This window comes from Dipodomys spectabilis, unplaced genomic scaffold (genome assembly GCF_019054845.1).
Source record: "Dipodomys spectabilis isolate Male_0828 unplaced genomic scaffold, ASM1905484v1 ptg000483l, whole genome shotgun sequence".
In the NCBI taxonomy this organism is placed as follows: domain Eukaryota; kingdom Metazoa; phylum Chordata; class Mammalia; order Rodentia; family Heteromyidae; genus Dipodomys; species Dipodomys spectabilis.
The window spans coordinates 1,669,529-1,680,956 of NW_024871160.1; the positions used below are offsets into that span (position 1 = coordinate 1,669,529).

General features: G+C 35.7%; 1 non-coding gene across 1 annotated transcript; it reads right to left on the reverse strand.

Moving 5' to 3' along the window:
• Positions 1 to 536: 536 nt before the first annotated feature.
• Positions 537 to 640, reverse strand: LOC122098662. Its single transcript, XR_006145767.1, has one exon. It is a non-coding gene; the product is annotated as a U6 spliceosomal RNA (small nuclear RNA).
• Positions 641 to 11,428: the final 10,788 nt, after the last annotated feature.

An 11,428-nucleotide genomic window follows, 5' to 3' on the forward strand; every position in this document is an offset into this window, starting at 1 on the left:
TTGCCTGACATTGATGTCAAAATGTATTCAAGAGTTGTTTGTATACATCTATAATGTTTTTTGCAGAGTTTGTGATTTTTTAAAATCAGAAATAATTTTAACTTATCTGTGGAAATGAATAGTATAGAAACTTAAGTTATTCCTGGTGCTTGTCTGAAAAAAGTATATCTATGTTTGTATAATGTCCATAATCCATTTCCTTCTCTCCTAGATATATTTTGAATTCTACATTGTTTTATAATATATAGGTTAATTAATAAATGTGTCCATTCAAATTGCATTCCTTATAGAAAAAGTTTAAGATTCCTTTTTTTCCCTAGGTCCTTATAGTATTTTATTTCTTTGGGATAAGATGACAATGTTATCTAATTTCAAGTTGTGTAAAGGTTATGCTATGTAAAGGCCTTTCTAAGGTGAAGATTTAAACACTGATGTCAACCTAACCTTTAATTCTATGAATTATATATGCTGTTGCACTTGTATTTTTGTAATCAACCTTTTAATAACTGTTTTTCATTTCTTGCATCTGAAAAATGAAAAATATGGAATACTTCACAAATTTTTATATCATTCATGTGCAAGTGCCATGTTAATCTTGGTATTGTTGTCATTTGGGTAGAACTGCTGCTGAAGCCTGTAGTATCCTCTAAATTTAAGTAGTTAATGATGCAATCTTTATACAGGCATATATCCTTGATTGCCTATTTGTAACAATGAACCCTTATTGTTCCTAAAAATGTTATTGATCTTATTTCTCTAAATTCTGTTTATAGTGGAAAAAAACTTATATTGTATGGTGGATTGCTCACATTTGCAATTTTTCTGTCAATGACTATTTTGTCTATTTCATTTTAAATTTGATCATATTTTGAAGCCTTTATAGCTAAGTCCAAAGGTGATGGCTTTTCAAGTACTTACTTATCAACTGAGTTAGCTTTGTGGAGCTAATGGATTCAAAGTAAGCCTTCTTAAAAGCTACTTCGAAACTTCTGCAGCTTAAAATTTCCAAAATGAGGTCTCAATGGCACTAATGTCTTCCTGACCCTTTACCCTTCTTCCATGTAGGAAGAGACCAACCAGAATATCTTACCGTGACAGCATAGATTGTCTTACTGGAACAAAACTAATCTTAGTTACAAGGGATCATAGAGAGATGAATAGTTGAGAATGAATTATTCAGAATAGAAGGTATTTTCTAAAAATAGGCATGAGGATGAGTATACCCCTCTTCCTGGGGAAGCCTACAGTGGACACTTAGACCTTGTCCATGAGTTGTTAGCTAAAGGCAGATATTCAAAGTATTTTATTAAAATACCTTTGTTTATTATACCAAACATTTCAAAAGTAGCTAAAGCCAAGAAGGTGAAAATATTGTTCATATGCATGGTTACCTAATGTCCTAGCCTGTCTACAATCCAACCAGGCAGGAACTTACACTACTGACTTTCTATCAACAAATATTTTCATAGCTCCTCGACAAGTCCTCGATATTAGGCCTTAAATTGGTAATGTTTTAATCACAGTGCTTCCTCTTGCCTCTAGGCTGTAAATCTCGAAATGGTAAAGCTTTAGATCTAACTCTACCAAAAACTGAGGTAGAGATAATGGAACAATACTTTAAAACGGAGTTGCCTTTGATACCCTAACCACAACAAAACAATGGAAAATAATTTCTTATATTATATATACTTATATATTTTTATTTATATGTGTTGATCTTAAATTTCACACAGTGAAACTTACTAGAATTAGATGATAATTTGACAACTAAATTGATATTTATTCCCATAAATAGATTGGAATATAAATAATTATTTTTAGAATATAAAAAGTATCAATGCAATGTCTTCGGTATAAATTTGTGATACCATCTAAGTGTTCTTGATCTTCTGAATTTACATGGTAAAAAAACAGTATTGTTTTCCTCTAATCTATAATGTATTTTACTCTGCTGCTCTGTTTATTGTTTTAAGTCGCTGGTCCCAAACTGTTTTTCTCCATATTTCTGAAGCATTCTTACTGATTTTACCAAAATTTTGCTGATATGATGTCTAAAAGCTATTATTCTTCTGCAGGACCCACGGATCCTAGGATACCAGTTCCCAGTTATCTGCATCATCAGATAACAAGAGCAAGAGTTTTCACCTAGGCCCATTCAACATGCCAACAGTAAGTAATTGAAGACATGTCTCAATTTCTCATTTCCTATAATATTTCAGGTCCTTAATTCCTTGCAGGATTTAGATGTAAGCTATTGTGAAATGCAAGTCAACTTAAAATGAAAGATGAGATCATAAAATATGAGAGAAAGTACTGTAATTCAAACTTTCAATTTACAGATGACAAGCCCATTTGAGTGAACAAAATCACAAATGTCACAAGAATATTTTTAATACCTTCTCCTAATGATTAATGAAAGATTTCAGCCCAGCATAAGTAGGCCAAAAGTACTTCCTGGAACGGTAGATCCATACATGGTCTACCAAGGCTAGGAAATCTTGACTTAGAAGTCAAATATAATTTAGAAAAACTTTAATTGAGAAGATCCTTAGAGCTTCAAAAAACTGTTACTTCAGTAAAACTTGGTTCTGTAGTATAAAAATGTTGTCTTTCTCAAACCAATGATAACCTACATTTAATCTTCTGAAAGTATACTCCTTTTCAAATAAACTTTTTAAAATCACATTCGCCAGAATAACACTTGGCAAGTAGATGATAGTGACATTACAAGTTTTTCAATGTAGGGGCAAGTTACAATAGAATTGATTTATTTACCCAGCACTAATCCCAAACAAGTTCAACCATTCATTAAATTGTAGAAATATTACCCCCCACACCATTGGCATTGTTTGAGTAGATGCCTTCCCGAAATATGTTAAACAGATCAGCATCCTATATTTCAAACCCAAATATTAGCTAATAAAGTAAATTTCATCACATAAGAAGGTACATTTTAAAAAGTCACTAATAGTTGCCTTATCATGCGTTGTTTTATGTGTTCCCTGTTTAACATAGTTAGAAATATGACTTCAAGTCTTGAATATGGGTCCTCATCAGAGATGTGACAAACATAAAATCTGTCTTCTATTTCTATCATATACCTCTATAGTAGTAAATCTTAGTTTTCTTCTTTTTCCAAATAAATAAAATAATCACACCATTTTACAAAGCCATTTATAAAAACTAGTACAATAAATTCTAAGCCATTTTTAAACTTTTTTGTTGACTAAAGATTAATGTTCCAAATGGATTAGAATAAAATCATGTCTAGGTGCTTCACATCTCCAGTCTTGCAAATGAATTATGGAAATATAAGCTGACATCACTTCATGTATATGCGGGATTGAAACTGCAGGAGATGTATATAAACCTTTCAAAATATTAACAGACAGTTTAACAGAATGACTATCAGGAAATTGAAACCTGAGAGGAATAATAGTAAAGACATAGAATGAATGAAAAATGGAACAAGGGCAAATATATCTAGAACACTCAATATACACATGTAATAAATGAAGTGGTAAATCTGAAATAAATCTTGGAGAAGGGGGTTGGTAGAGAATGATAGAAGGAGTGACTCTAATCCTGGAGCATTTGACAATTAGATGGACATATTCAATTGTAATATACTTGCACAACCTTTTGAAATTCAGTTAAAAACACAACAACAAACAAAAAAACACAAAAATCACAACCAAACAACAATCTCAAGAGAGTATGAATATGACCTATCAAAATTTTAAGCAGTTAATGAAGGGAAGTCTTGGGAAAAGCAAACAAAGCTGTTCAAAGAGGGCAGTTTGGGGTAGGGGAGAATTTAGAACAGATTAAGTACATTGTCAAAGGTTATAAAGCACCTACATCTACTGCGAATATTTTCATCTGCGAGTGCTCTTTGTCTGAACTGGATACTCCAGTCATGAGGCACGCTTGATAGCTTGTGAAGATAGAATGGAAGAAACAAGATCAAAAACGCATTATTCTACTGGAGAGAAAACATTTCTCTGTGTTTCCTCTCATCTGTCTTCATTACTCTTTTTTCATACCTTTAATAAAATCAAGTGATTTTGAATTATATCTTTCCTTCTTTGTTCTGGCAAAGTAATTGTTCAAAATATTTCACTAAATTTTATTTCCCATTATTTTCTATCATAGTGTTTACTTGTCCAAGTGAGTCCATTAAACTTCCCCTTTGCATTTGGTTGCCACGAAAACTCATCTATGTTAATGAGGATAAACTGTAATGCAAAACTTTGTCTCCAAAAAACCAGTTCAAGAACCTGTAATCACAAATATTTAGCTATAATTTTTTTCTTTGTTCATTTACCTTGAAAATCTTCTCGTGTCTAAAGTGCCCTCAAAAATAAATACTCTACCTTGAGAGCATTGGCACCCACCCCTGGGTATCTAGACAGGGAACAGACCTTAGAAAGGAAACCTCCAGTTTCAAAAGTGAATCATTTGGGTTTGAGGAACACCAGCGAACTCTTCATTTGTTTGTTTAGCTTTACTTGATAATGTAACCCAGTTCTTGAACGGCAGTAGATTAGAATAAATTTAGGGCATTAAATATTAAAAAAAAACAAAAATAAATAAATACTCCACCACTTTTTGCTTCAATCACTTCTAACCTCAAAGATATATTTTGCTAACAAGATGCTTAGAAGAAACCAAAGAATACTCCACTTTTATCTTCACTCTTAAGACTCTCCTTAGATACCATATCAAGAACAGTGAAGTTATTCTTTGCAGAATTATTTCAATAGATTATTTTTCTCATGGTCTTGCATTTGCTCAACAAAATGTATGGAGAAGAATAGAGTTAAATCACCCATTCCTTGGATTACAGTGTCTGTTACAAAGGCAATACTTCTATGTATTACTTCTCTGTTCTCCTCTTTGCTCTTGACTGATTTCCAATTAATCAAAGCTTCTTAGCTTCAGGTCTAGTAAAGCTGAAGGACTATAAGGCCTCCCGCACTGCTATATCTTCATGGTTTCTCTTTCAAAACTCTTTTATTTGGATGTGGAATTTATTTTCATGTCTTCAATGTGTTCTGCAATACACTGAGCCAAATAGACTCTGTAAAATCACTTTAGGTAGCAAAAACATAAGACAATCTACATCAAAAAGTTTTGGCCTCCCTCCACTGCAGAAACCAATACACTTAGCTAAGGCTTCTAAGAACGTGTTTTCTTACCTTTTCAATATTCTCAATTCTTTTCTGATCCCAAAAGTTTTTGGCTTATGTAATAAGAGAAGTCTTCATTATCTCATGTTAATAAGGATATTATATTTGTGAGCTACTTAGAAATGCGAAATAATTGGTTTGATGTATCCAATCAGATTTTTTTCTGTGTTTCACTGCTTCACGTGGAAAGAAATTGTGGAAAGTATTACAAACAGAAAAGTGTAAACCCAATACCTTCTTTCATTGTGGAGGACACTCTCTCCCTAAATAATTTGAACCAAATTATCTTATTCAGAAAATTAAACTTATTCAGGTAATTAAAGTCAATTCACAAATTTTAATTTCTTATTTTTTTTTTACAAAATTTGTGTTTAAATTCCACTACAACCTTGTTTTCACACAGTAAGAGTATTTTTCCTGGTTAAGGACAATTCTCAAGGGAATCTACATGATTTACAGCAAGGTTTGTGAGGTTTGTTTATTTAGTGTGAAAATGAGCCATCTTACCCACATTGCTCCATCTCAGCTAAGTCTCTATGGATTTCTTTACATGAAAGCCTATTCTCCCAGGTAATTTTAAAATTTCTTAATAGGTTAACTTGTGAAAAAGGTTGAACAATTAAAATTTACCTGTCATAAACTTTTAAATTTTTTTGAAATTCCTTTATCAGAATCACGAATTCACCAATCCTAATTCCACCTTTACCATAAAAACAGTTAATATATTTTTTCCTGATATACTGTCCATGAAACTATTATTTTCCAGTGGCTTTGTTATGCATGTATATGATCATATGAGCGGATGCTGAGCAAAATGAACTCCAAGCTATGGAAACAGAGATATTTATTTGCAGTTGTTGTTTGTAATGTACAATGTGATTTCTATTTTCTTTGGGATTTTCCTCTATGGTTTATTCCCTGCTGTATTTGATTTTGGTACCCTGTGTATTGAGCATGCATTTACCTTAATTAGGGAAGTGAACAGGAACAACAAAATGGCGAGACAGAGGACAAAGGGCAAACCAATGCAATAGCAATACTCACAAGACAATAAGTTGGAAATGTACATTACAACTTGTGAGGCATATTGGGGTGAAGTAAAACTGTGAGAAAAATGAGAGAGGGGGTAACAAGTTTGAAAAATTGTGTTTTCACTAGCTTACAATTGCTGTAACCCCACTGCACATCATTTTGACATTAAAATTAAATTTTAAAAATAAACTGCATGAAATAATATTTCACTGTATTGGTATAGTAAATATTATTCTTTATGTAGTAACTTTTAAAAATCATTACTATTTGGCATCTAATTTGAATTTTAATCAAAGGGCCATCAACTTGAATGTTGTCCAACTAGACAATATTTTCACAATATACTTGCCAATATTTTGAAAAAAAAATAAATGTAGTACTTTCTCATGCTAAAACAGAAAACACTTTAATTCTACGGAAAGCCAGAACTTTTAAAAGTAAATAAGTTGTTAAGAGGACAGAATATATGTGTTCTTCAAAATTCTTATGACTAATAACTACTCATTTTGAAATAATGAACATTCCATATATGCATTTTCCAATGGGGTGTTACAGATAGAGAAGTGAACAGAAAAATAGCCACATTATGAAATAGTATAAAACTATGAAACATCAGTTATAATTAATTCTTCAAGAGTAAGCAATTATTTATCAGATTAAGCTATTATTTCTATGACCATCAATCCCAAGGTTTATGCAATAAAGTAATCTGAGACCAACAATTTCCAACTTGTAGGGTGCACCTCAAAATTCCCTTAATTCACATCACGAATAGCTTATCTCCATTTTGAAAAAATACTACACCTCTGCTAATGTGATACCCTCCGTGTTCTGGAAAAAGCACCACAATAAATTGGGTTGCATCATTTTTCCTCCACTGGTATTCTTGCAAATATTATTTATATTTATACTTTTTTAGCTATCGTAGATAAACAGAATGCTAATATCAGAAGATTACATTTCAAAACCCACCCAGGCAGGAAGGTTCCCTAGATTCTTATCTCCAATAAACTTCTCAGCAAAAGCCAGACACAAGTGGTACTGAGGTTGAAGTGGTAGGGCACAAGCCTTGAGCATAAACAGCCTCAGAGACAGTGTCCATGCCCAGAGTTCAACCCCTAGCAGAAAACAATAAAACAAAAATAAAAACAAACCCCAAACCTAGCATTTTTCTCATTGTATACAGAGACACATAATTAAGGAAATTGCTTCCTGTGTTACATACAGGTAGAAGAAAGAAGAAGTCACACAATTATTCTCTTCATACAATGTTATACCAAAGCCTCAAAAAATTGCCTTTTTCTAAAGTTATAAATTAATATCATCTATTGTTGCAACTCTGTCTACATTATTCACATTATCGTTTTATAAATGAACTGTTTGAAATCTCTATTAACAGAGTTCTAATTATAACTCTCTTGAAAGTATATTCCAGGCAAATAGAATGTAAGAAACATTTGTAAATTTTTCAATTAAACCTTCTACTTAAAAAGAATTTTGTAGTATCCTATAGAATATGAAATTACAAACAAAACCAAAATATATATTTTAAATCTAAACTCTAATTAAGCAAGATCTATAAATTCTTACATTAGACCAACTTTGCTATATCTTCAGGCTTAATCTTTTGTAATCCTTCATCCTTTTCTTGGAATCTAACAGAATGATGATTTCTTACTTTTTCAAGTTCTGGATGGGAATCATGAGCCATTTTGCATCTAGGAATGTTCTGTAATGAAGAGACCATTTAAAAGCAGAACTGAGGATTATATATGAGTTGCATTTCAATAGGAAACGACTTCTCAAAACATTATGACAAAATTAGCCCAACCTTCCAACTGCGTATTCCTTTCTTGTTTGGTTTCTTTTATTAAGACAAAATTATACTACCTGGTGCAGGAAGGGTGTCACTATGTAATTCCAGTTTGTAAACTCCTGTCAGTCTGAGTGCTAGAATCCTAGGCTTGTATCACATTGACCCGCCATAGTTTCTTGCTTTATTTAATCTAGATACAGACTAGCAATTCTGAACTTCTCCAATGATATCATCCACTAGACTGCTCCGACTGTTCATGTACTATTTTAAAAGATGTTCTAACATTTCACAGAGGATATGATCATTTTCAGATACACATTTGGGGTCCCTGATTCATTCCTCCATGGATCTGATCCTTTCATAATGATTACTTGACTCTCTTACTATCTCTGGTCCCTATCTATGTAATATTCTTAAACTTTTTTGAAGAAACTTCACTTGAGGAGTTTCTAACATTAAAAATTATGACTTGATTCTCATCTTACTGAGGACATATTATGTATTGTTTCCTAACTTTTCTACATATTCTGAGAATTGCTTCATTTGTGTATTTGTGTGTGCACATATAAGTGCCTCTGTGTTTATGTGTATGTTTGTATGTATGTATGCAAAAGCCTCAAGCTCTTATTCAGCCATCTTTCTCATGACTGGTATTCCATCACTTGAGCCATTCTTCTAATACAGTTTTTGGCTGGTTAATTATAAATAGTGTCTCAAAGACTGTTCTCCCCAGGCTGGATGCTAACCTGAGCTGAATAGCAGAGGGACAACGCCCAGGACCAGAGTTCAAGTGCCAAGACCACCACCAACAAAAAATATATAAGTAAAGGAAAGAGAAAAATGTGATCTTATCCACCAGTTCATGGCTAGTATAATCCCTGCTCTCTCAAGATGGACTTTTTTTTTCCAGTTAAGTCCATGATCTTACATCTGACTTGCATTGTAAACAGAATTATTCTTCCATTCTACTGTCTACAAATTTGCGTGATTAACAAGCGTGATTTATAAAGAGAGTGGCCTCATACTTCGTATTCCTCGTAGGAGTAATGCTTTCCCTATATCACTCTCATAAATCTACATACTGGACTTGGCTTTATTGTTTCAATGTTGTCTTATTTATAGAGTCTTCTATAGTGTAATGAACCCTTATACTTAAACACAGAACTTCTCTTTCTCCTATTATTGCTATTGTTTCCCTAACTGTTAACTCATGTACACTTGGGAAATAATGTGCAGCATATATACTCATAAAAAATGATCTGAGAATCTTCTTCCCATTTAAAATTCGCCTTAATTTACAGAGCACTTACAAAGTTTGAACTCAATATACTCATGGATAATGTATTTATAAGCAATATAATTGGTATTTTCTCTTTACTAAGTTGTCTCTGAAACACGTGTTACATCAGGTCCAAAGGTGTCCTTGTGTTATTTTGGTGAAGCCAGAAAACATTCATTATACCACAAGCAGCACCATCGATTGTTCCTGGAAGTAACTGTTCCTGGATGTGGAAACTGATCCTAGGAGGGGAATGGAACAAAGAGGATTGACAAAGATCAAGTTAACTTGTGTTTTCCTTTTTATTGTATAAGAGAAGGACAAAGATGGCGACAAAGCAGTAGGGAAACACCGAAGCTCTCCCCAACCAAAAAGAGAGTTCGAGTTCCAATGCTTAATCTCCCCAAGAGACTGACAACAACAAAAAGACGAACACTCAGAGACAAACAGGAGGTGGAAAATAACAAAAAAGAAAGAGAGGAAAAGAAGAATTTCAGAACAGAGAAGAGCAGAAGACCCCTCCCCTAACATTCACTGGCCACATGGCATCATGCCAAGCCATGGCCAGCCGGCATGGCGGGGGCTGCCAGAGTCCCAGAGACACAGGGGGCTGCCTGCAGATCACTCATGCAGAATCTGCCTGAGGTACAGGTGTCAGACCCATCGATTGGGACAACCCGATGGGGGCTGCCAGGGTCCCAGAGACACAGGGAGCTACATGCAGATGCAGAAGCCGCCTGAGCATGGACACTGTGGACCTGACAGCTTCGACAGAGGCAGAGACAGAAGAGAAACACAGAGACACCACCCCTAGCCCAGCCTGCAACCACCCCAACTGAACTCGTATTGCAACAGCAACTGACAACCTACACCACACAGAAACAACTAGCTCCAGGGTGAATACCCCACAGGGGACAGTGTATCCCTCAAGGGAGACCAGATCTGGAGGGAATCCCCAGACCATGACCCAGACTCCCTACCCCAACACCCGGACCACAGGACCCACTAAAACTGGGAACTGTTCGAGAGCTCCACCGGCCCTGGGAACACACTCTGCTGGCCAGGCTAGAGCAAGAGCACCCCTGGAAGAGAGCTTAGACAGCCAAGCCAGGAACAGTGCCCCTGGGTCAAGACAACCAACAGTAGCAGAAATTTAAACTGTGTACCCCAGGCTGCATAACCTAGGTGGTATACACAGCAGCACAGGCCTAACTGGCGTGCCCCAGGCGGGGGACCAGAACCAGGCCTGGCGATCCAGTGCCTGAACAACAGAGCCAATTCCTCCCAACTGAGCATACGCCTCAGCAGAGGGATGAAAAACAGGGAACTGTATCCCTTGGGAAGTACATCTGTGACAACAAAAGACTTGGATGCTCAGGACAAGAGAAGCCCAAATCCCACCAAAACCCAACCCATATACTCTAGGCTGGGATTGGGCAACACAGGCCACCAGCACCTGATAGTAGGCAGGAGCTCAGGCTGGTAAGGTGGCTCAGCAGTAGAGTGATAGTCTTGGGTGCATGAGGCCCTGGATCTGATTCCTCAGAATCACATGAGCAGAAAGGGTCAGAAGTGGTGCTGTGGCTCAAATGGTAGGGTGCCAGCCTTGAGCTGAAGAGCTGATGGACAGCACCCAAACCTAGAGTTCAAGCCCACAACAGGCTCCCCCAAAAAACAACCAAACAAACAAAAACATCAGGAGCCCATAGCCAACTCCAGCATCTGGAAGAGTGCATCCAGAGCATCTGATCTTGTCAAGAGCACTCGTAGGAGCAAACATGAACAGTCTAGGGTGCTCAACCCTTCCAAAGGCGGGAATTGCCAGGGATCTACAGCAGAGAGCTGAGAATCCTATATAGGTCAGACCAGCAGCTGGAAGTATACCCCCAACAGAACCCAGATCAGGCACAGACTCTCTGTACCAATACAGAATCAGCAACCAAGCAAAAACAGACACACCAAAACAAAATTGCAAATTAGTCTCCAATAATCCCTGAACCCCCATGAGAAAATCACAGAGAAAAATTACAAGGTTTATCACTACCCAGGATAGCAAGCTATCCTCAATAGCCAGCAGCCATGCAGGGGAGAGCCCCAGTGGGAGCAAAA